Source organism: Elephantulus edwardii, unplaced genomic scaffold (genome assembly GCF_000299155.1).
Source record: "Elephantulus edwardii isolate Elephantulus edwardi_28Jun2011 unplaced genomic scaffold, EleEdw1.0 scaffold00182, whole genome shotgun sequence".
NCBI classification, from domain to species: Eukaryota; Metazoa; Chordata; class Mammalia; order Macroscelidea; family Macroscelididae; genus Elephantulus; species Elephantulus edwardii.
Genome location: NW_006399932.1, coordinates 1,723,238 through 1,749,840, shown reverse-complemented (window position 1 = coordinate 1,749,840; position 26,603 = coordinate 1,723,238).

The window sequence follows — 26,603 nt, the reverse complement described above, 5'->3', positions numbered from 1 at the left end:
TTCAGCAATCCATTCTATAGGTAATCATCTTCTTTGGCCTGTCCAAGGAAACCCAAACCTGCAGATGGTGGGCATGCTTCCCATCCCCCACCTCCTACACAGGCAGCCAGTGGGGCACGCACCCACCCCCAGCATGAGTGGGGGCATGCCACCCCACCCCGCTGCAGGGGCGCTCGTTGTGCACGCGGCTCCGCTTGTGCGGGCAGCCGTAGGTGGTCCGCTTCCCCCACAGCCGCCATCCTGGCTCCAAGAATTCTCTCCAGAACAAGTCCACCTTTGCGGAAGTGTGGTGGCTTCACTGTACCAGTCTTGAGGACGGCTGGTGCCCAGCATCCATCCTGGGTGAGGGAATCCATTCGTTCAGGCTGTGGAAGCCTCATGGAGCTGCAGCAGCTGTGCAGCGTGGTGCGGGCTGTGGGGGGGGGGGAGCCACGAGGCTCACCCATTTCTCCTTGGGAATCCTTGAATTCCTGTTGTTGAGCCTCGATCTTCACTGAGGGCCAGTCATCAACTGTTTAAGTGTTCAATTATCAATAAGACGAAGTCTATGGAAGGCCATAATGGCCCTGCTTTAAGTGGTGTCTCTTCCTCCTCCGCCATCTTGGATCTCCCAACTCAATCATTTCTACACATTTGGTTTCATATCACCCCTTATAACACCCACAATGTCTGATCATCCACTTACTCAATATTGTCTTTTCCTTCACCCATCTTAATAAGTGTTTATAATCTATTTATTAATTTTTCTATTCCTTTCTCTTTCATTGAAGCCATACTAGAATTACTCTATGTGTAACCTTTATTCAGCTCTTTATAATAACGGTCTTATATAATACTTGCCCATTTGTGGCTGGTCTATTTCACTAAGAACAATGACTTCTGGATGGAGTGTTATGTGGTATCTCATGAACTCTTTTTGTTTTTCCTTGTTGCATAGTACTCCATTGTGTTGTACTATATTTTCTTTAGCCATTCATTCATTGTTGGACATGTGGGCTGTTCCCTTCTCTTTACTCTTGTGAATAACATCACAATAATCATGAGTGTGCATCTGTTCATTGGCAGTGCTTATTTCTTTCAAATCTATACCTAGTAGTTGGATTGCTGAATCAAATAGTATTTCTATTTTCAACTTTTTAAGAAAACATCAAACCGCTTTCTGTAATGGTAACACCATTTACATTCCACCAGCAGTGTATGAGAGTTTCAATGTCTCCACACCTACACCACCAGCATTTGTGGTTTATTGTAACTTAACTTTGCTGTTGTTACTGGGATGGGATGATAGCTTATTCTCTATATCATTTGTTTGATTTCTTCATGTGTTTTTTGGCCATTTGAATATCTGTTTTGGTGAAGTGTTTTTTTCATGTCTTCTGCCCATTTAGTAATTGTGTTGTTTTCCTTTTTCTTGTTGAGATTACATGTTATCTTGACTAACAGGACTTCCTACATAGTAGTCTGACTTCCACACCTCATTGCTTTGTCAAAGCCCCCAGCGCTGGGCTCCCACCATAAAACTGCGCTGAGAACTTGGTAGGCTAAGCTCCCTCACACACATAGGAAGTGTCCTTCATGGCAAAACAGTGTTAGCCTGGAGTGGAAAAAACAGACACACATCCTGTTAGTTAGAACATACTTTGGTACAACTATTTTGGTGAGAAACTTGGCAATATGCATAATTTTTTTTAAATGTCATCTCTTAATTATTAATGTGTGTACTGTCTACTGGAATCTGACTGGTACAGGAGGAGATTGACCCTCCATCTTCAGCAGAGCATCTGGTGGATTCGAACCACACACCTCTGGGATTGCAGTGCAACTTCTTGCCACTAGGCCACCAGAGCTCACAGGATAGAGCAGTGTACATAGGGTCGCTATGAGTCGCAAACGACTCGACGGCACATAACAACAACAACAACATCTCTTAATGCTTCTCTAGGGTGAAACGTTATCCTATGAATATACTCACACAAACTTGAAAAAGCATGTGTCTAAGGATATTCATTGCAGCAATGGTGGAAATAGCAAAAACAAACAAACAAAAATATTATCACATTTATACCCTGGAATTCCATGCAGTCATTACAAAGTATATGCTAGATCTAAATGTGCTAATGTAAAGAAATGCTCGATATATTAGCTGAAAAATACAAAGTACCAAATAGCAATGTTTAGTATTAACCTAGCTTGAATAAAGAAAGGGAAAAATCTATGAAGATGTATAAAAATTACTGGGAAAATACACCAAAATATATCAATAGTTGTTATAAAGTATGCAGAAAAGAGAATGAGAAATGATGGAGAATTTAATTTTTTATTTTATATCCTTCTGCATTGTTTTAATTATTTTACTATTGAATGTATTGTTTTTATTACTTTTAGAAGCATCTTCCATCTTCTTACCACTATCTTATTTTGTCTATTTCATATTAGCCAACTGGATTTTTTAAACACATAGAATATTTGTTCCCTATTAGCTCTCAAGTTTGTATGCATTTCCCAAGACTAATTTCCCTAAGCCATTATTTCTTCTTACACATGGTTTTCCTCAGTCGTTATCTTATGACTAATCAAGTGAAATCATCAATACATAAACCCCTAGTCCAGGTATTGAATTCCAAAAACACATTTGAGGAGTGGAAAAAGCTGCTTCTCCTAAAACATTTGCTGACATTAAAGCAATAACAAACATTAACAGTGTTATAGTGTCATAATATAGAGGTCAAAGACCCAGGCAACCTGTACCAGGAGTCATGTTGAGACTTAACTGGGACAGTTCTGGTTCTGCCATTAGGACCATGAGCACTCCAATCTCCATGAAAGTGCCTAAGACACCACCATTATCCCTGCATCATTGCCATGCTAGACCCAAACAACTCCAATCTGTCGTGTCAATGTGTACTTGGGGAGTCTTTAGTGCACGGATCATTGGTGAGCTGCGCCATTAAAGCCCTGTAGGAGCTGCGGCCGGGCGTGGAGTCGATGTATACTCAGGATGCACACCCCATGCCTGGATCATTTGCAGAGCATCGTGTCAATTCATACTCCGGGAGCCCTTGTTCCGCAGCCCAAGCATGCTGAAGAACAATGCACACCAAAAATATGTATGAAAGAGCTGTTACAGTGCACACACAGTACTCACTTCTCTGAACAGCGTGTCAGCAATTTTAGTGTGCAACAAATAACTCCTAAAAGACACAAAACATTCCTGGAGACAAAATTTCCCACAAGAACAGTTGGTCCATGGGATTGCGACATGACAGTGGCAAGACTGTGAGGTTTTCTTTACAGGGAGCAAAGAGAAAAGGGACAGGCAACATAAGTCACTGCTCTCACTAAACGTCATCAGGATCCTCAGTGTAATTCCAGTTATTTTCTGGTCATCTCCCGGAACCCTGGGTGCTTCAGATCTTGGGATTTTCTGTTTAAACCTTACCCAGTTTCAAAGCACTTGTGAAGGTAGAGGGCAGAACGAGGCGGGGAGCTCTTTTGGTCTCAGCCTCTAGATCGAAGATGTCCAGGAGTAGACGTATAATGTAATATACGTCATTTCAAATGTATATTGAAGCCACATTTTTTAAAAGGAAACATTTTATTGATATCTTTTACTTCACTTATTATATCCAAAACATGATCACATCAACACCTAGTGGACTCCAACTCATAGCATCCCTAGGAACAACAAATCTCAACCTTGGCCTGTCCTGCGTCATCCTGCCATCTCTGATCTGCTTCAGCCCATGGTTACAGTCACTGTCAATCCATCTTCTTGAGGGGCTTCCTCTTTCACGGACTCTACTTTTCCCAGCATGATCACTCTTTCCAAAAAAGGACTGGAGCCTCTTGATAACATGCTGGAAGTATGTGAGAGGAAGTTTCACCATCCTTGTCCCTATATCAGTATTTTCAAAGTATTACAGAGTTGACATTATTTCATATTGCCGTAAAAGCTCAGTATGTACTTGAAAGTCAATCTTGAGTCGAACTAGACACACATGGCCAGTGGCTCCTGTGATCGACAGCACAGTTACTCGGGGCCCAGAAAAAAAGGAATCTCAGTAGTTGAAACGCCCACACTCCTCTCCGTTGCAGGTGGACATCCATTCCACTGAAGTTCCTAACCAGAGTGGCACCTGCTGAGCAGCCTGTTATGAGCAGCATCGTGAGTGGGTGTATTTTGGTTTATACTCATAAAAATGACCACAAATATGCACTTAAATGGAGAAAAGAAAAAGTTCTTTAGCCTAACATGACAATAATCGGTATCAGGTTTCTAGGAGATGAAAAGGGAGGGATCATGCTGCAAGAAGAGGCAGAGAAGCAGTGGGTTGTGACGGTGGTGCAGCCACTATCTTCTTCCATAAGGGAGCTCTCAGCAGGGCAGTGGGCCAGCATCTCTCGGGATTCATGGGCTCTTGGCAGTCAGACTGGAGGCAGTAGACGGTCTAAAAAGACCCAGAAAGGGGAGATGAGGTGGCGAGGGGGAGGCACAAAGACAGGGATGGGGCGGGAGGCTGAATGAGCAAAGAACGGGGCAGCGAGGGCGCGGGTGGGAGGAGGAGGGAGCCGCCTCGGTAGACAAGTCGGGGGCGCGCGGGCCGTTAGGCGGGGACGCGCGTGGCGCCACGGGCGCGCGCAGGCGCGGGAGGCCGCGGGGCCGCGCTAATCCGGGGCTTTGCCGGCGGCGTTGGAGGGGGGCGGGGAGGCGGGGGGGGAGGCAGGGCGACGCGGGCAGGTCTATTTGAATATCAGGCTCTGCCACACTCCGGGCGCCGCTGACAACTTCATTACCTCCGCATATAAAAATGACTGCCGGGGAATGCAAATGGCTTTCCCGTCTCAGCCGCCTGCCTCCGTGCCGCCGGCGGCCGCGGGCGGAGGCCCCGGGAGCTGCCGCCGCCCGAGGCGCAGACACGCGGCTGTCGGACATAATGAACGGCTCCCGGGCGACCCCGCGCCGCCGACCCGCTGACCCGCCTCCCCGCGGGCCTCACGCCGGGCCCGGGGCGGCCGAGCTCCGGAGGCAGGAGTGCAGCCCTCTTCGAGGAGATAATAATAAAAAAATAAATAAGAAAGGGGATGGGCTGTTGTTAGGGCCGAGGGGTCCACCGATTCACAGCAGAAGGAAACACTGTCCTGTCCTTCCTTGGCAATCTTTGCTGTTCATCGTTGCACTGTAAATCCATCCCGCTGAGGGTCTTCCTCTTTTTCCGCTGACCCTCCACCCAAGCACGAGGTCCTTCTCCAGGAACCCGGGTCTCCTGATGACGCGCCCAAAGCACACGGGAGGAAGTCTCGCCTCCCGTGATTTTAAGGAGCGTTCTGGCTACACTCGTCCCAAGACATTTCTCCGTTCTTTCTGGCGGTCCTGGTGTATTTCATATTCCTCACCAGCATCGTAATTCAAAAACATCAGTTCTTACGTTTTCTTTCTTCATTGTCCAGGTTCCACGAGCATACAAAACAACTGAAAAGATAGAGGCTAGAGTCAAGCGCACCTTAGCTCTCAAGGTGACATCTTTGCCTCTTTAAAAAAAAAAAAAAATTAAAATTTTATTTTATTAGGGGTGTGTGTGTGTGTGTGTGTGTGTCCCATCAAATCGTATCTGACTGGTACAGGAGGAGATTGTCCTTCCTCCAGCAGAGCATCTGGTGGATTCGACATCTTTGCTTCTTAACCCTTTAAAGAGGTCCTTGGCCCCATGTCTGATTTCTTGACTGCTGCTTCCGTAGGCATTGATTATGGATCCAGGTACAATGAAATCCTTGACAACTTGAATCATTTCTCCCTTGATCATAAAGTTGCTTATTGATCCAGATGTGAGGTGGTTTTCTTTTTGTTAAGGTGTAATCCTTATAATCAAGTCCCTCTTTCAACAAGCAAGATTGTGTGATCTGCATATCTCAGGTTGTTAATCAATCTTGATGCCTCCTTTTTCTACATATAGTCCCAGCTTCTTGGACTTGTTTAGCATACAGACTAAGTATTGTGAAAGAACACAACCTCAAGTTTTATCTTTCCTGATTTTAAACCAGGTAGTACCTCCTGTTCTGTTCCAACCACTGTCTCTTGTTCTATATACAGGTTTCACAAGAGCACCATTAAATGCTCTGGAATACCCATTCTGCACAATGTTCTAATATGTTTGATTCACACAATCAAATGTCTTTGCATAGCAGATAACACACAGTGGTAAGTATCTTTCTAATGTTCTCTGTCTTCAGTCACTGTCCAAATGGCATCAGCAGTGCCTTCAATCCATGTTCCTTTCTAAATCCAACTTGGATTTCTGAAAGTTGTCAGTGTACTAGTGCAACTGGGGGTTGTTTTGATTTTGGTTCTTTTTTTCTCATTGCATTCAGCAACATTTTACTTGTGTATGATATTAATAATGTTGTTTGATACCTTATACATTACTTTTCTTTAGAATGGATACAAATGTGGATTACTTCCAGGTGATTGGCCAAGTAGCCACCTTCCAAATTTCTTGGTATATTCATTCCTGAAACCTTGCTTTTGGTTTTTTGTTGTTTTTTTTTTTTGTTGTTGTTGTTGTTTTTGTTTTTTTTTTTTACCAATGCCTTCAGCACATCTTTACTTTCCTCCTTCCATACCATTGATTTTCAATCATATGCTAGCTCCTAAATTTCTATTACAATGGGGTCTGTTGTTACTATTATTACAAAGTGGCTAAAAACTATTCATCTACTAAAATGTGTTCATTGAGTATTAAATATGCTGCCTCTTTTGTGATCCAATAAATGCTATGAAAAATGTAGTATTCTCTAAATATGATTCACAATATTGAACCTTAATGGAGAAAGTTGCACCTCACTGGTCCCCAGCCACTCCTTCACATTAATTAAATTGTACATAGCATCCCCAGCATGATCTTTTGTCCTTAGTGAGCAGGTTAAGTAAATAAGGTCCCTTGAGTGGACCTAATAGTGATCCTACTAGAGCAGAATGACCTTATAAGATTTTTTAAGTTGTCAATCTTTACTGAAGCAGACTAGTACCTTTTTTGCCCCCTAGATAAACAGATGGGTTCAAACCTATAGCCTTCCATTCACTACACATAACCTCTTCCCCAAATCTCAGTCTCAGTCTCAGTCTGCCTGACCACCTCAGCCAGGCAGGTGCAGAGGAAGAACGGTCTTACAGAGTATTCAGCTTCCTTTCCAGGGAGTTCTGGTGGCATAGTCTCTAGGGCAGTGCACTGCTAACACAAAGGCCGTCTACCCACTGCTCTGAGGAAGAAAAGACGGGCAGTCTCCTGTGTTATTTATAGCCTCTGAAAGCCTGCTAGTCGGTCAGCTATGGGCAGATTTTGACTCAACTACAAACAAGGCATTCTTTCGGTATAGACAAAAAGGAGAAGGTGCAAGTAGTCGCACTTATCTAGTAACAGTTCCAGACATTACATTTGAACTCCTTGCAAACTCCTGAAGGATGGGGGCTAGGAAGTTTCTATTGATAACAACAATAATAATAGCAAACAGTGAGGGCCTTGCAAGGGGTTCAGGGTATCCCAGCTAGGGAGGACAAGAGAAGGGTTGGGAAACCAAGTCTGTCTCCACTAAAGACTGCATGCTCGACTGTTCTGAAGTATTTCTTTCCTGGTCCTTCATTCAACTCCTGGCACTGTGTCCTGCATCTTCAGCCCTTCCTTCCTTTCCTGTGTGTTGTTGCTGTTGTTGTTATGTGTCTTAGAATTGAGTATGACTCTTAATGACCCTGTCCTATTCTGGGCCATCCACATCTCTGACACACTTTTGAGCACATTGCTGTAGGTAGTACTGTGTCAATCCATCTTGCTGGGGTCTTCCTCCCTTTCACTGACCCGCCACTTTTCCAAGTGTGATGTCCCTTTACAAGGAATAACTTCTAGCAACATGTCCAGAGTGTGAGAAATAAAGTCTTGCCATCCTTGCCTCCAAGAAACAAACACTCTGCCTGCACTTTTTCCAGACACATCTGTTTGTTAAGGTTCACCCTATTGTGTGCCCAGGGTCTGGTTCAGAAAAGGCTGTATGGTCAGTCCTGTCCACTCAGTGCAAGCATGTGGGTGCTGGGAGATTCTCTGAAGTGTTACTTTGATCTAAAAAAGTGACTCATAGAAGTGATTGCCATTTCTTCTGCTAGATTGTCATGACAAAGTGTATATTGGTTGGGTATTTGCCATCAGATACCACAGAGGAGTCAGTCAAACAGAGCTGCTCTTTGTGGAGGTTTGTGAAGTTAAATCTGAATGAAGGAGGGTTAAAGTTGAGTAAAGTCTTTTTTAAATATTTCCTGCCACCAGCAAAAGAAAGCCCAAACTCTTTAGTAAGGTATTTCTGCCCTCTCACAATCTGTTCCTAACTCCAGCCTTATCTGTCTACCACTTCCTCTTCTGCTGGAAGAAGATATGGCAGCGGTTTCCATAAAGATCATGACCCTGGAAACCTTTTGGGGCAGTTCTGCCCTGTCCTACAAGGTTGCTGTGAGTTGGAATCAGCTTAATGGCAACAGGCTATCTTTCTTTGGTTTTAACCAAAACTCCAAAAGCAAACTCGTTGCTGTCCAGTCAGTACTGACTCATGGTGTTGGAATTGCTCTACAAGGTTGTATGATTTGCAGCAAGTTCCATGTTGCTAACCAAAAGGTCCCATTTCTATAGAAGTCCTAATCCACCAGCAGCTGGACAGGACAAAGATGAGCAATCGCCACTGGTTTTGCTTTATAGTCTCAGAAACTGATGCAGGTCGTTCTGAGCCAGCTTGACAATAATGAGTTTGAATCTTTCTGGAAGCAGATCTCAGGCCTTTCTTTGGAGTTGACACTAGGTGAGATTGAACCAGCAACCTTAACGTTTAGGGCTAGTTGTTGTCGTTGTTATGTGTCATGGACTTGGAAATGACTCACAGCTGGCCGTTCTGTGGCTTTCAGAATGGTGGAGGGCCAACTGTTGGAGTGGTGACTGCCACATTTCCAGAAGTCACTTGAAGACATGACAATCCAACAGAAAGACTATTCTTATGTAATTTCCTCCTCTTCCTCCTCCTCTTCTTCACAACTGTATATATAATCTCTTCCTAAAAATGAGGAAATTATACTCCTTTTCTAGACTACTCTCCTGAGGATCTTTTCTCCTATCTCTTTGGTAAGATCTGGGTCAGAAGTCTCTCTTTAAAGGTATTCTGGCGGGGGGGGGGGGGCAATGATTGTATATCAATGAAATAATTTTTCTTTTATTTTTCAAAGAGAAGAGAGAACTGGGGGGAGGGGTGGGCAGGGAGAAAAATGCAATAATGAATGAATGGAAATCCAAAGTCTCTGTAAATGTTCATTCAAATTAATTTTTAAAAAGTATTCTGGCAAGGAGAAGGATGAGATTTTCATCATTTATAACTCGTGGCAAGAAGCTGAGCTGCAATCCTGAAGGCACATGGTTCGAGGCCACCAACTCCTTTGTGAGAGAAGTATGAGCAATCTCCTCCAGTGCGATTAACTGCCTCTGAAAGCCCACTGAAGTGTCACCTATGGGTCGGTTCTGACTCTATGGTACACAATAACAGTAACATAACTAATAACTAGTCAGAATTTATCCCTAAACTATATGAGGGAAGGAGCAAGTAATACCAAAACAACTGCATTGTAACCAGTCTCCCAGTTCTCTCTTCCTGCATACAAGCCACCCAAAGCTTCTTGTTGTTGTTGTTGTTGTTAAGTGCCGTCGAGTCGCAGGGACTCATAGTGACCATATGAAGGAGAGTCCTTAACACTTGGGTGTCTTTCATCCTCTCTCCAAGTTCATAGGGTTTCTGGAGACAAGCTGTTATGGAAGTGGATGCCACTCCTGCTTCCAAGTTTGTTTTAATCAGGAGCTCCACCCTACTCTGCACTCTGTCCACATTGGGTAACCAACCATTAACACATTTGACACATCAGTGTTACAGTGTTCAGCCTCACAGCAACCACAGGTTATCGCTATATGACAAGAGGACACACGAGGGCTATACGACCTAGAGGAATGTCAGAACAAAAACAATGAAAGACAGGCCCAAGGGCCGCAGATTAAAAGTCACCCACCGTTGGCTTCCACCCAAAGCTTAGTGACTTAAAAAAAATAAATAAAATTATTTTTACTAACCAGTCCTGGATGAATTGAGGGCAAGGGAAATAATTCACAAAGACAAAAAGAAGATTCTTGAGTAGTTTTTAACAATAATGAAGTCAGTCCTCAAATTTTTGGTAGCCCCATGTGTTACAAAACTGCTCCTTGGGGTTTTCGTGGTTATATTCCTTAGAATGTCATCACAGAATTTTGTTGACTGTAATATTTGTGGAATGAATTATCTGAAAGGTCTGTGGTTCAAAAACACCAACCTTTCTACTTTCATAAATATTTACAGTCTTGGAAACCTTACGAGGTACTTCTTCACTGTCTTGCAGTCATTTTGAGTCAGAATGGACTAACAGCCATGGTTTGGAAACATTACAGAAGCAGATGAGTTAGGCCTTTCTCCCAAGGACTGACCAGGTTGTTTGAAACCACCAATCTTTGGTTAGTGCACTTGGGTTCCTTGTTGTCAAGTAGACAGCTAAGTATCTCTGTCCAACTTATCCAGAAATCAGAAAGAATCAGATTTGGACTATTCTTGTGTTGGTTCTTTCTACAATGTGTATGGGAGAAATGATACAGGTTCATTTAGTCAATAACAAGTCAATTGGATAAATTCAACTGATTTTGAAAGTAGCAAAATAATGTTTCATGTTCTGTTTTTATGTTTGGTTTTGCATGGGTTATACATGGGGTTTTCCTTTAACAATGTTAACCCTTGACTGAATTAAGCCATTTTTGCCATACATTATTTGTTAACACATCTATATCTTAAACTGGACTTTAGTATCTTTTTTTTTTAAGAAGGTTCTAGGGGATTGCTAACCCAAAGGCTATGCCTCTCTATTGATTTGAATTCACCAGTGACTGCAAGGGAGAAAGACAGGCAATGTCCTCCTAAGCAAGTCAAAGCCTCAGAACCTCAATAGAGGGTCAGCTGTGAATCGGTTCTAACTCAACAGCAATGAAAGCGCTGATTCTCTTTTTTATCTTTTTAAATTTGTAAGCCCTTGATGTGATGGCATAAGTCTCAAGCCATCAGGATTTCTGATTCTGAACACATCATGCTGCTGTGGATATCTTATGATGCAGCCAATATGACTTCAATTTAAAATTCTTAAGTACACTGTAATGTGCAACTTCCATTCTAGGATTGCATTCTCATGAGTTAATGCCACTTGTCTTCCATTTTGGGCTCTCGGGCCCAAAAATCTTTTCTGGCAATGCTTCGGGGTGTGCCCTGGCCAATGCAGCCTGAGGTTACCTACGTTAGAATCTGGAGATGAGCAAAACTCCACCTCTCTCCTCCCCAACTCCCAAAAATCTTTCTGGCAATGCAAACTGAGGAGAACCTGAAGTGCTTGCTGCAGAAAATCAAGGACTACAGCCTCCTATATGGATTGAAGCTCAACATCAAGAAAATAAATATTCTAACCACCGGGCCAATTGGCAGCATCAGTATGGGTGGTGAAGAGATTGAGATAGTTAGCAGTTTTAATTTACTTGGCTCCACAGTCAACACTCTTGGTAACAGCAGCCAGAAAATCAAGAGACGAATTGCATTGGGAAAGTCAGCTGTGAGGAACCTCACAAGAGTACTGAAGAGCAACGATGTCAGACTGAAGACTAAGGTGCAGTCTAGAGCGAGGGCTACACGGTGGAGGGGACCTGGGAGAGGGTTTGTAAAACAATGAAAGAATCTTTTCTTTTACTTTTCCATAATTTTTGACTCATGTACTTATAACTTGTTAGTTAAATTTGTGTCTTCTAGGTTGCAACACCCCCATAATACATCTTCAGGGATATGAACATGTACGGCTAAGCACAATTAATAACAGTGCATCTAAATTCCAAAATCAATCTCCATAATAGTCTATGTGTTTCCTACTGCCAAAGGGGCCCTTTAGAGTAGTGAGAGAAGATGTTCACCCTGAAACCCACAGCGTCCCTTTTCAGCAGGAAGTAGCTAAGAGAATACGCCATCCCTTTTCCTTATGACTCAGGGTGAAGTCTCTCTCAGGGAGGAGTGATAGGGAATGGCAAAGGACACACCGACAAAGCAGATTAATCAGAACTGACTTTGACAAGCACTGTGGCAATTGGACAATTAAAACAGATATTCGGATGGCGGGGAAGAAGAACAAACTGGGGAGGAGGGTAGAGAAAATGGTGCAGTAATGAAGGAATGAAAACCCAAAATCCCTGTAAATGTTCATTAAAACTAATAAAATTTAATAAAATAAAATAAAAAAAGACTAAGGTGAGCCTGATCCAGGCTATAGTCTTCGCAATTACGTCCTATGCATCAGAGAGTTGGACAGTGAATAGGGTTGATAGAAAAAGAATTGATGTCTTTGAGCTGTGGTGCTGGAGAAGACTGTTGAATATACCATGGACTGCTAGGAGAACAAACAGGTTTGTCCTGGAGAGGGTGAAGCCAGAATGTTCCCTGGAGTCAAGGATTCTGAAGCTTCGTCTGACATATTTTGGGCATGTTGCAAGGAGGGAATGGTCCTTAGAGAGGGACATCATGTTTAGCAGAGTGGAGGGGCGGCGAAGGAGAGGAAGACCTTTGATGAGATGAATCGATTCTGTGACTGGAGAGGTGGGAATAAGTGTATTTGCGATGGCTAGGTTGGCACAGGATAGAAGAACGTATAGAGAGCTCTTGTACACAGGGTCACTGTGAGTCGCAAGTGACTCGCAAGCGACTCAATGGCACATAACAACAAATTTGTAAGGCAAAAAAGTTCTTACTTGAGCTCTATATTCATGTTGTTTATGACAGTTGCACTAATACTTCCTTTATTGACTTTACCATCCCTCTTTTTAAAATTTTATATTGGTTTGCTCACAAAGTTTGTATACATTGTGTTGCACACTATTCTTTATTTATGTTGTACTTCATACCATCATTCCCATGCATTATGTTTTATAAAATCAATCACCATTGGACCTTGCCCATCATTACCCAGTCTTTGCTGGTCCCTTCTGGGTCCTTCCTATTTCCTTCACCCCCCCTCCCTCCACCCACCAAACTGTGCAATCCTCTGATTCTGGCCCTACGCATCCTTTCCTCTCTGCTCCCACCCCTTCCCTCCTTGGGACCCTGTACATGTTCTACTAGTTATCCTTCTATTTTTACAATAACGGTCCCTCTGATAATGAATGCATAGTTGCTTACATAACAACACCTAGCCAGGTGATGAACATTTGAATAACATTATCACTACCCTCCGTTTTCCACCTCATGTAACTGATAACACCAAAGCAGATGCATTTCAACACCATCTCTGTGAATCTTAGAACATTAAAACCAAAATCTCAGCCCTCTGATTTGATAGGCAGACAAACCGAGACCTTGGAGTTTAGAGAAGGTGCACTGGTGGGACAATGGTGGTACTGACCAAAAAGTTGGTAATTTGAACCTCCAGAAGCCCCAAGGGTGAAAAGACAGGGGATTCACTTCCATAAAGATTACAATCTAGCAAAGCCTACGGGGAAGTTTAACTCTGCACTACAGGGTCACTGAGAGTTGGGATCAACTTGAAGGCACACAACAGCATAGCTTAGAGAGGAGGGGGTCTCTCGATGCTGCGATGTTTAAGCACTAGACTACAAATTGAAAGATTGGTGGTTCAGACTCACTCAAAAGTGCCACAGAGGACAGACCTGGTGACTTGCTTCCTTACAGTCACATCCTTGAACACTCTAAGGTATAGCTGTGTACACTGGAGATTACCATACACTGGAGTCAATGGAGAGCAACTAACAACAGCCAAGAGTTTCAAGAACTTTCTGGAAGTTGCTTGAGTAGTTAGTAACAGAATGTCTGGAATCTCATTATCTTGTTTTCTGGTTGGTTACTCTTTACACCACACAGTGCAATTAATGATTAACATTAAGAACAGAACTAGCTCTATGTTATCAAGTCAGATTCCTTAATAAGGAGTTAGTGGTATGGTACCCACTTAGCCAGGTCCCTGCAGGGGCAAATTCTCATTCTATCCTCTGGGACAGAGTGTTTCCTCAAACCTTTAGCCCCCTTCCAGCCAGGATCCCATCTACACCAAGTCCTACTCACCACTATCTGTTGTTGTGTGCTGTCGAGCTGGAACTAACCTATAGCTGACTTTCTGGCAGGTTTTCAGAGGCAGTTAATTGTACAGGAGAAAATTGCTCGTGTTTCTCCCATGAAGCAGCTGGTGGATTTGAACTGCGTGCCTTCAGCTTTGCAGTACAGGTTCTTACCAGTAGGCCTACAGAGCTCCCTTCAAATCCTGACACATTCTATGTACTGGAAGCCCAGGCAAACTCAGGCTACATTGAAGTGACGTAATGCTTCTCATCTTCACTGCTGCTCAGCTCCTGAAGAGCGGGACAGCAGAAGATCTTCCTTATTGTACCACTTGCCATCTTTTCACTATCACAGTGACTTTAAAGCCAAATCTTAAGATTAGAATCTGACAGTTCAATCATAAAAGCAACTCTTCATAGTCAAATGTTAATTGAATTTTCCCCCTTAAACAATTGTTTGGATCTAAAAACCATGGGCCCTGCCTCTTTATAAAATGGTATTCCCCTCCCCATTTCTAATATTTGTTCAGAGCATCCATCTTTGAACAGGAAAAGGCAAATTGTGGTCCCATTCACTAATGTTTTGCTGTGATCAAACCATAACTAAGAAAATGAATCCTACCTCTTCTTTTTGGACCAACAATTGCTTTAGTCCACACTAATGAGTAGCCGGTGTTAAGGATTTTCTTCACTTAACATTTCTCATTATTAATAAATTTTACACTGACAACTATAAAGTGAGCACTTTGGATTTATGCACCTAACCTAATTACATATGCTGCATGCACGCATTTCATTATTTACTTGACAGATTCATTCCTTGATATCATAAATAATTAAACAAGAATCAAATATTAACAATCAGATACATGTTAATTCTCCTCAAATCTGTAGAAACAAACTATATTTTTATCTTCAGTTCAACAAGCACTGATTATAATTTCTTTGTTAGGCAAATTTCCAAAGCAAAGTTCTTGGTCTACTTTTCTTATTCTCACTAAAAATTAAACCTGGAATAAATTATCCCAAGATTACCTCTTGGGGGGAAAAATATGGTCTTTCCAACAAGCCCTTCTCTTAAAAATCTTTTCCTAGCACCGATGCGTCTTACATAGGAAACATTTGTCTGCTTAAGAATTTTCAAATATGATTTTCATGAAAAACTAGAAGCCATACTGGCTGTCAGTAATTTACTACCAGCATTGCCTTGTCTTGTGGAATTGTGATCTTGACAATTAGCTTGTTTCAAGAATCATTTCTAGCCATTTAGATGATCTTAGTTGAATTAAATTTATCTGAGCTGAAAATTTACCCTAAGGTCAAAGTATAGCTGTTGCCTTTGTTACCGTAATGAGCTGAGTTTAATTTTTTTTTATTCATGTATATCAACATCTTCATTGATCAAATGATTCTCACATTTTATCAAATTTGCTTTGAAAGAGCATACCATACAATTTCATCATTTAAAAAATATTAAAGATTCATAGATAGCCGCATTATTCATAATACAAGATTAATGCCAGGCTGACAGGTTTTTGTAAAGATCTGCCACTTTTTTTCCTAAGTGCATATACCATATCTGTGTGAAATGTATCTCTGATGTTGCATATTGATTATTCCCTTCTCTTCTCTTCTAATGCTAAAGAGAGAATATTATGGAATGATTGTCAGGGTTAGTGTGTCTCTGACCTACACATGTACTATTAATAATTTATGAGCCGAATTGAAATACAGCACCAGGATACCGAGCAGGCCGATGCTGCCTGGAATGACAGGAGACCCAGGGCTGACAACACGTGCATCCAGATGTTGAAGTACTGTTTGCTAACACACACAGAGACGCGTAAAAAGGAAGTCGTGCTTCTTTGTTAGAAATTTCAAGGAGCTACATTTATCTTTTTTGTTCTAGCCTTTCTATGACATACGATTTCCTTTTTAAAAGTATTTAATCAGATTGTCAAATTAACTCACTGTCTATAAACGCCAAACCCGCTGCCACTGAGTTGTTCCACTCAGAGCAACCCTGTGGGGACTCTATAGCTTCCAAGGCTGTGAATCGCGATGAAAGCAGATTGCCACATCTTTCTTCTGTAGGATCGGCTGGTGAGTTTGAACTGCTGGCCTTTTGGTTAGCAACTGAACACGCTAATGATTGTGCCACTTATTCAAATAATATGGATATGTGAGAAGCAAAATATCAAGTATTTCTTCTTTTACACCTCTACCTTCATACCCCAGAGGTTGTTTGGTCTATAATCTTCAGACTATCACTATACTCATACAAGGATTATGGGGGATTAAGAGTTTCCACATTCATAAAAGGGCATCAGAGTCAATGGATTTTTCTAGAACTTCTTTTTTTTCCATTCTGAAATATATTAGATGTCCTCCCAGAGCAACATATTCATTGGTAGCTCATTTTTAAAACAATATAATGTTCTATTGCTTTGCTAGTAGATTGTCACAGATTTTTCACAACACAAAAATAGATATTTGCTCAACCATTTTACATTGAGTCCTAGAAATTATTTTTTTTAATCTCCTTAGTACATTAGTTAGGCAAGGATAAATACATATTTGCAAATTGTTGTTGTTGTTGCACATCATCCAGTCAAAACTGACCCATAGATGAACCTCTGGCAGTTTTCAGAGGCAGTTAATATAGCCCAATGAGCAGCTGGTGGATTCAAATCAAGTACCTTCGGGGTTGCAGCACAGCTTTTTACCACAGAGCCACCAGAGCTCCCTCTGGAACTTAACTATGGTGATATTAGCTATGTAATATTTAGTACTAATAAATATTGAAGTTGGGTTTTTTTTTAAAAGTACACTTTTAAAACTTTGAGAATATGACATTGTTTAGGGAAAGAGTACCTAAAGCATTCATTAGATTAATCTCCTGTGCTAGTAGCTTTATGCAAAAGCAAACTAAAAAGTTGTATCTAATGCTTTGCCAATAAACCATCAGGCCACACATCTGTGCAGATTATTGTGAACATCACTGTCCTAAACAGTCAGTCTTCATTTCAGTGATACTCCATATAACTAACACTTTGAAAATGTGTTGATAGAGATTGACAACTGTTAGAGTGCTGAATGCTTTTCAAAACACATTAAAAAGATTGGATGTTTGAAAAACATTTCATCTAGAAAATCTAATTAAAAACAAGGGTGCTATGTTTCTTTGAAACCACCGCAAGGCAAGTTCTACTTATCAAATTCCCTGCTTTTTACCTAAATCGTTTGAAGCTTTCTGCAAACACTGTTGATGGTTTCCTAGTGTGTCTGTCAAGTCCCATTTTATGAACTGGAATATGCTTTCAGAGAAGATGTCTTGCCTGGGATGACAGGCACTTCCTATCTTCTAGGATTCATAAAAATTGGAACATTGATCATTTCATGTAGAGATTTTCTTTAGCAAGAAGATAGAGAGAAACCTTGTTATGCCAAATGACTTACTAGTCAAAAGCAGCCAGGACACTGAAACCTGGAAACTAGTTAATGGTTTGTACCAAGTCAGAAATAAAGATGTTCAACCAAGAAAATGACATTAAACAGCACTGGCTACAAGAGAAAAGAGCAGCCTGTCAGAATCAGGCGAGGGCTGTGGTGACAGGTAGACAATAAAATGGGATGACACTGGTTCCTCTCAGTGGGGGTGTTTCAACAGCGTTCTCTTGGGAGTTTCCATGTACTTCCTTTGTAGGAAACCGTTCCTCAAAAAAAAAAAGGCAGCCGACCCCTCAGAGGTCTTATTAAAATTCCTCTTCTGTGTTATAAAGTGTGTGGTATAAGGCAGACGACAGTACCTAAACAGTTAATTCTTCATTGTGTGAGTGAAAGTGGGAGAGAGAGCCATCCAGGAATGTAGCTCTGTGGCTGACATAACCCAGTGAGAGCTCACAGAAAGCATCATGGAACAGGAACCAATTCAGAGAGAAGAGCAGTGCACAGCCCCACCCAACGTGGCAGCCAGCATGGGCCAAATAGAAGCACTATGATACATAATAAATATTTCCTATTCAGATTGGTCCCCATTATGCCTGCCAATGAATTCCATACAGTAACCTAAACCTCCAGAGTTAACAGTCCTATATCTAGCTTCATTAGGAAGAGCATTGCTTTAATTTTTAAGAGAAATTTTTTTCTTCATTTATTCTCTGCTTAAAACTACAACTCTCACAGTGTACTTCTACCTACTTCATTGTGGGCTGTACCCAGAGTGCCAGGAAAGAACAGAAGGCCCAGCCAATGCCCAAAGAATTCCTTAATCTCTGCAATTTCAAAAATGAAATCTCTGTTTTGTTTAAAATAATACTATTGCCATTGGGTGTTTTGTTTTATTTGTTACGGTTTTTCAAACTTAACCTGGTTTCAGTGGAAAGTTATATAATTTCCTCGATCTATTTTGAGTGTTAGAATGCTGTTAAACTCATATCTAATAAAGTAATAGCTGTGACAACGCACTTTCCTAAACCAACTCTCTTTGCTTTATATTTTGTTTCCAACATATTTTAAGCCATGTGACAAAATAAACATTTCATAACCTTTTTAAGCTAAAATATTTTTCTACTAGTATTCATTTCAACCAGTGGGAGGTCTGGTTTCCACACTGCAGTCTACATTTAAAATTATTTCTGGTATGGATTAGTTGTCCCTTGGTGAGCTCTGAAAGACAAAATCTTAGCCTCTTTAAGACTGTCTTATTTGACAGCATGCAAGTATTTACAAGAAATAAAAAGCAAATATTTGTTCTTTTCATAAAAGCTGTCAGCACAAACTTGGATTGTTCAGAAACCAAATTTTCTGTTGTTGTTCCAACAAACAGAGTTAGTGTTTACTACGCAATATACGGTAAAAGGCCCGAGATAAGTATAATCAAAGATTATTAAAAAAGAAAGAAGAGAGAGAGAACACATTTTTTAACTGCCTAAATTATGTAATAATACAATGACAACTGAAACAATGGTTTGTTTAACTATGTATTTGCTGAACAGAGCATGGGCTCAATTTTACGATTAGCTTTTGATCCACTGAAGAAAGAGGTGTGATAAACCAGTTGTAGTTACCCTAGATGGTTTCCAATTATCATCTCTCCATCACTCAACTTCCAGCCAAGCAATAGACAGTACTAGAAGGTGATCAATAACACCAGGGAGGAATGCACTCCTTAGAATGGTCAGCTATGCAATATCAAAAGGACAGCATTTGCCCCGGAATAAAGCACAAAAGATGGAAGAGATAGAACAGAAAGGTGGAATGGACATGGGGAATGCAGGGAAGAAGTAGGGAGAGTGCTGCTACACCATGGGAATCTGTCAATGTCACAAAACAGTATATGTGAATTCTTGAATGAAAAGCAATTTGCTTTGTAAATTTTGTCTCAAATTACAATAAGAAGTTTTTTTATAATTTTAATTAAAGTTGCTTATTAGCTCTTCTCTACAGAACATTCTAGTAACTTAGAGGAACATATTCTGATCTCGGGCAATTTTTACATTTCAGATGTCTCTGTCACATAATCAGGGTCTCAAAACCACTAATTCTGGGTGTGTATAAATGGTGATTTACAAAAAGATGCTCCTAGAGCCAGATTTCCTTTCTCCTTGCCACTCAGATATGAACTATTACGGCTTCCTTGAGAAACGCCTCAAGCCTATTACTAAATTCTACACACCCCAACCCCAGACTAATTCTGCTCTGAGGTCATAGGGACGGAACTGATTGTCCTTCCTGTGGACAGTGTCCCATCTGCTGAACACACATTTTAACACGTAAACTCTATTTCCAAGGATAATACCTATTGATACGAACAAGAAAATAGCATTACTACAAGATTCCCTGAAAAGAAATCTTGTCAATGCCAGTCATTCAACTTCAAAAAACAAGCCCCTATAATTACTTTCTCCTCTTCATTTCCTTGTCTGGATATAGCAACAAGATCAAGAGAACCTATCCCTTTTCCCTAGATACCTTCCAAAATGCGCATCTGCTTTGCAGACTAGGCTCAGAAATTTCATTATCTGTGTTTGTATTAGTAATTCACTGCACAAAGGGGGGGGGGACAGAGGAGGAGAGCAAGCATGGAAGCAAACATCAGACAGACAATTGTATCTATGCAAATGCTTGCAAATTTCTGCCAGCATCCCCTATCTATAACCAAGCAACATGGAAGCTTATTCATCCCTCTAGCTTCTTTGCTGCCAAAAGTGGTTGTGATTTTGGAGGGAAATATTCAGAAAATTTTGAACTTTCAGCCACCAGGATTAAATCCAACATAAAACCCACTACACAAAAGGCCAATGTATAAATACAGTGAGCGATTTTCAACAAAGACAGTAAAAAATAACATCTCCTTACAACAGAAGGTGAAAAAAACAAGATGCTCTGGAGAGGGGCGGGCTAAGGAGATGATTGCAAGAGCTCTCCAGTCCAGCTGACAGAGAGCTGAATCGCCATCTTGACTTTGTGGGGTTGTCTATTTACATAAACAGCCTGGGCCAAAAGGCATATGGAAAACTGGAAGCAGAATGAATACAAAGGCCCCCAGTTCATAAACATGAAATGCTCACTTTGAAATAAATATATGTGGTGCTCAGAAGTGGTAAGAATTGTCATGTACTTTGTTTTGCCTTAAAATAATTTTTTTCCAAATAATAATGTTGATATAAATTACCAAACGTAAATTATTTTTATATACTTATTTTCCATATTTATCGCTAGTTAGTCATAACGATGTTATTGTTGTTATGTACCCTCCAATGGCAACCGACTCACAACTGACCCTGCACAGATTTCAGAGGCAGTAAATCACACAGAAAGAGATTGCCCATCTTTCTCCCACAGAATAGCTCATGGATTTGAACTGTTTTCCTTTGAGTTGGCAGTGCAACTTTTTACCACTAACGCACCAAAGACCCCTTGAAATGGTCATCCTTCACACGTGTAAAGGCCTTTCATATGCAGCAATTCATCTTTAAAATTATTCTTTGAGGTCGAATTAATATTATACCTGTTAGGCTACAGACTTAAGAAAGACACCAGAGAACAAGAAAGAATGCTTAAAAGTAGCTTTATTAGATGGGCTCCAGGGTGAGGTTGCTCGTTCTGAAGATGCAAAAGGAGGAATTCACGCTTTGTGCATATTGGGGAAGGTTTTTATAACAGGGTCTTTAGTGAGGGACATTCCATTGTGGTTTATGGTTCATCTAGTTAGTTCACCCAGGTGGGCGAGGCCGTTCACTCTTCTTATCAACCTGTGTTATTCTTTGAATTCTTCATTCTCCCTTTGGCCCCCTGTCCAGACCTAACAACACCCATTTTACAGGTAAAGAAAACAAGACCCTGATCCAAGATCAAGTAATTCAAACTCCTGTCAGCCATCTCTGAATCGTGAACCCTGCCACACGGTGCCGCTGTGCAACCTTATCAAGAAGAACTCATTCCAGATGTAAAGTCTTGGCAGTTATAGACTTCCAAGCAACATTTGACCCTACACCCCTCTGATGTCCACTTAGTAGAGTAGAGGGACAGCGCAGCAGGGGAAGACGCTCTATGAGGTGGACTGATTCAGTGACTGGGGCACTCGGGATGGGTGTGTCAGAGGCAATGAGATTGGCACAGGATAGAGCACGGTTTAGGGCTGTTGTACATAGGGTCGCTATGAGTTGCAAACGACTTGACGGCACATAACAACAACAACAAAACAACAACAACAACAACAACATCTTAATCTAAACTTCTGCCTTCAGTAAGCAAGCTATTCTATTTCCATACCTTCCTTCCTTCAATAAATTTCCAAGTTTCTTCTATGAATCAAGCATTTAGTCTAAGCCTGCCTGGGGATACCACAGTGAACAAAGTAACCCCCTGTACAAATAGAACTTATGCGGTAAGTCGGTGTGCAGAAAATACACATGAAAGCAATACGTGAGTAAAATAGATCTAGGTAGTAGGGGCCATTGCAAATGTGAAATGGGGAAGAAATGTGAAGTCAGATAGTGAGAGCAGGGAGAGGGGAGTTGAGAGGACATTACAATTTTAAGAAAGTTGCAGGGGAGGCCTTCCGGAGAGAATACTTGTGCAACGGTCCCCTTCATCGTTCTCCTCTGCTAAGATTTTCAGATTTGCATCTTTGCTTTCTCTTCTCATGCCAAATCTAAATGTTCCTCTCTGGGCATATCATCTCCTCTACGCGCTTTCCCCAACGTCTTTATTTGTCACGCTTGAATCATCCTCTCCCATCTTCCTCTTGAGCCTCTTCTTGGGATCTCACCCTAATTAAAAATACCACCATCCTTTACTCCAGAAATATGCACGTCATTGATAAATACGTAGTCTCTTCTATTAGGTGTTAGAATAGTGCCTTTCCTTTAATTAGCACTTCCATTAATTAGCACTAGGATTATGTATATAATAAGGATTATGGTACATATTTCATATCAAAGTTAGAGATCTTAAACACAACAATGCAGGTCCAGCAAATGAGTGGGGGGTGCAGTGCTTTACACAGGAAGTACCCGACAGGTTTAAATGACATTATCACGCTCCTCAACCCCTCTTTGTGCAGATCTAGTTATTATCTTTTGTTCTGACTCCATTCTCGGGCAAGCTCTCCGCTCACAGTGGCAAGATGACAACCCCAGGGCCCCAGGCTTGTCACTGTTCCTAGACAGCCCTGAGCATGAAGGACACTCTCCCTTCCCAACAGTGGCACAAAGTCATTGGTTCTGATAAGACTCATGTGCCTATCCCCGAACCAATCATTCAACCAAGGGCAGTACCACTGCTCTGATTGGCTGAGTTTAGGGACAGGGTGGGGCTGGAGATTGAGTCAGCTCCATTCAAACAACAAGGAGCAGAGGAGTAGTCTCTAAAAATGAGAGAAAGAACAACAGTGGGCAGATAAAACGACAAATATGCACTACTTTCAACTATAGCATGTCATTCATTCTGCCTCATTTTGTAGTTAGGTGTTTCCTTGTGTATAAACTCTCTGAATGAGGGGCTTAAAAATCAAAACCGACTGTTATCAGTTAGATCCCCTGATGCCCCCAGTCCAATCCTCTGAATATAACACATATTCAAGAAACGTTTCTTAAGACGATTTGATCTGTAGAAGCTACCTGGGTAAAGAGGGAAGCACTCAACTACCAATGTTTCAAATCCACCTGAGGTACCTTGGAAGAAAAGCCTGGCAATCGACTTCCAATGATCACAGCCACTTCGGCCAGGAGGGAAGATTTGCTAAGTGAGTTTAAATTTACTTTTTTTGTTGTTGTTGTTGACTTTAATTTTGTAGAGTGTTGTTATTTTTTAATAAATGAAAATATATAAACTTTAAATATATCCTTTGCAACTTTAAAATACATAGGCTTCCAAGAGCAGAAGCAAATAAAACATCTACATAATTTACACTTTTAATGACTCTGCTCTAAACTTATTATCTCAGCTAATTTTACACAGAAAGAGCAAGATTCTGCTGTGCCTTTCTTGGTCACTTCATCTTGTTCAGCAAATGTTGCATTTGCTGAAAATGCAAGTGCATGAGGCTGTCACCCTTCATAAGGAGCCAAGTATACAGTCATCATTCTACTGCAGCACAGAAATGCCTTACTCTTTCATTGAGTAAGTTAATTTCAATCCCTAGAGCCTGTTGAAGACAACTCTGGTGGCCTTGTCTATGGGGAATTTCACTGCTAACCCAAACACTGGCAGTTCAAGTCCACCAGAGGCTCTGATGAAGAAAGATGAGCAATCTCCTCTCATGTGATTTATAACCTCAGCTCTGGCTCAACAACAATGACTTTGACTTTTCTAAAGGACTCCTTCTTAAGTCCTGTACATTCAAATAGGACATTCTCCCCTTCTGCTTGGTCACGTGATCACCCAACCAAAGATATATCTTGACCTTGTTTACAATTAAATATTGTCATGTGGATGAGATCTTACTACGCAATGAAGCATGTCCACATTCCAGATCACTTTCTTAAAAATGCTAGCCCTGTCTGGGATGTGATTTCTAATAACCTACCAAGGATGAATAACATGACACAAGCTCCACCATATGACAATAACCATTTATATGAATGTAGATACATGGGGATATATTATACTATTCTGCTTACTTTTGTGTATGTTTTAAAATTTCTAATGTGAAGTCAACTAAAAGGTTCTTTCCCAAAAAGGTTTGTTCTTTTTTTCACTTTTTTACTGGCTACAAGTGGGGATGACTGGAACAGTCACTCCACCAGCCTGGATCCCTGCATGACTTCCTGAAGCAGGGTTTATGCATCTGCTTTTTAGAGTTACTGGAAAGAGAAATCTATTCCTAGATTGTTTGATCTATTACGTCTTGGAGTCTTACTTGTTTTGTTTAGCCCTTTCATGTTGAGGTCTCTTTGTTTCAGTTACATAATTCTCCATGTAACTCTAGCTCTTTATTTACACTTCACTTCAAAATCCCCTTCACTCTAATGGACATTACAAGTTTACATGACTTCACCATTCCCCTTTCCCCCCTCTGGCTCTTTTTCAGGTCAGCACACTGCTAGAACTCAATAAATGCTTATTATGGTTACAATTTTTTGTAGCTCTGAAGGTCGGATTGACCACAAATACTTAAATTGAATTAAGACAACCTTAAATTAAACTGCTTACAATATAACACTGTCAAAATATTTTCCAAAAATGTCATTTTTTTTTCGTTTGGAAATTCATTATTTAATAGAGTATGAAGAAAGTGTTAATACAGGAAAGGGTTATAAATTATTATGGTAAAACGTAGAAGTCATTATTAATGCTATGAACAAATAGAGATAGTGTGAAATACAATGTATAGGAACTTTGTAAGCAAACCAAGATAAAATTTTAAAAAATATAAAGTAAAACAAATAGAGAATAAAAGGTTGAGGAAATATTTTTCCATATAAAATATTTTATGTTCTATATTTCAGAGATACACTTATAAAATGTGTCTATCAACATTTTCTCTTCCCTCCTCCATATCTGACACACCCAAACAGCATTTTAAGAACCTTGGAATTTTAGTGTTCTATTCTGGGCGCTTCTTCCAAGACAGATTGATGAAGCATCATCTCATGTACTTTGGACATGTTACCAGGAAAAGCCAGTCCTTGGGAAAAGTCACTATGCTGGGGAAGGTAGGATGTGAGCAGAAGAGAAGCTGTCTCTCGAGGAGACAGAGATTCACACAGTGACCTTAACAATAAGCTCATGCAAGGCAGAGATTGTGGGAATAGAGCAGGCTCACATCTGTTGTTCACAGGATCACTAGGAGCCATTGTTGACTCAATAGCACCTGACAACAAGAAGCTGGGGAATATGTCCTCCAATTCCTCAATTTCCTCCATTCCCTGTTGCTTCATACTAGATCTCCTTACACAGTTCCCCTTCCTGCCTGGTCCCTGAGGCCTTCATGATCTGTCAAACATAATATGAGGCACATAGAGTTAAATTAACTTTCTAAAAGAAGTTACTAATCTGAATAAGACTTCTCAGAGTGTATCAAAGAATCTTTCTCCAATGTCTTAAAAAAGAAGGTGAATTTCATATGGTGGTGTGTAGATGAAGGTCCCTCACAGTCAGAGAGTAAACTTGGTTAAATAGACCTATGAAGAAGTCAAATTTGGGTACAAATTACTATTCATTATTAATGGAAGGCTAAAAAAAGCCAGGAGGTCCAGGAAGCTCTATTTGAAGTAAAATTGCAGGGTTGACACTATTCACCACTGGGTTGACAGGGAAGAGGGAGGAAACCCCAGAACAACGAACTTATGAGTACTGCCACCCTCCACGTGTCCTTCCTGCCCAGCCCTGCTCCCACGCTTCCATCCCTCCTCCTCAGGAGACTCTTTTTCAGACTACTTCCTGGGCTATGACTGTGCAGGTTGGCCCCTGTGTGGGAGGCACCATGGGGATATGAGACTGTCTTGACGGCGTTATACCAAAAGCAAGAGGAAGAGCAAAAATAAAAGGAAATGGGGAACACAAGGGCTAGTGTGGGCTGGACTTGGACTTCTAGAAAGAGGCCCAAGTCAGGAGTTCCAAAAGACGCTAAAGAAGAATATGGATGTCCATCAACAAAACGCAACTTGGTACCATCTAGTTGGAACAGACTAATAGCTGACACTTCAGTGGGCTTCTGAGGCTGTAAATCACACAGGAGGTGATTTAGCCCAACTTTCTCCCATGGAATCTTGGGTGGATTAGAACCACCAGAGAGGTGACACTTCTGGCTAGCAATGAGACTCCTTACAGACTTTGCCACTGAGATCTTATATGGAGGGGGGAGAGAGAGAGAGAGAGAGAGAGAGAGAGAGAAGAGAAGAGAAGAGAAGAGAAGAGAAGAGAAGAGAAGAGAAGAGAAGAGAAGAGAAGAGAAGAGAAGAGAAGAGA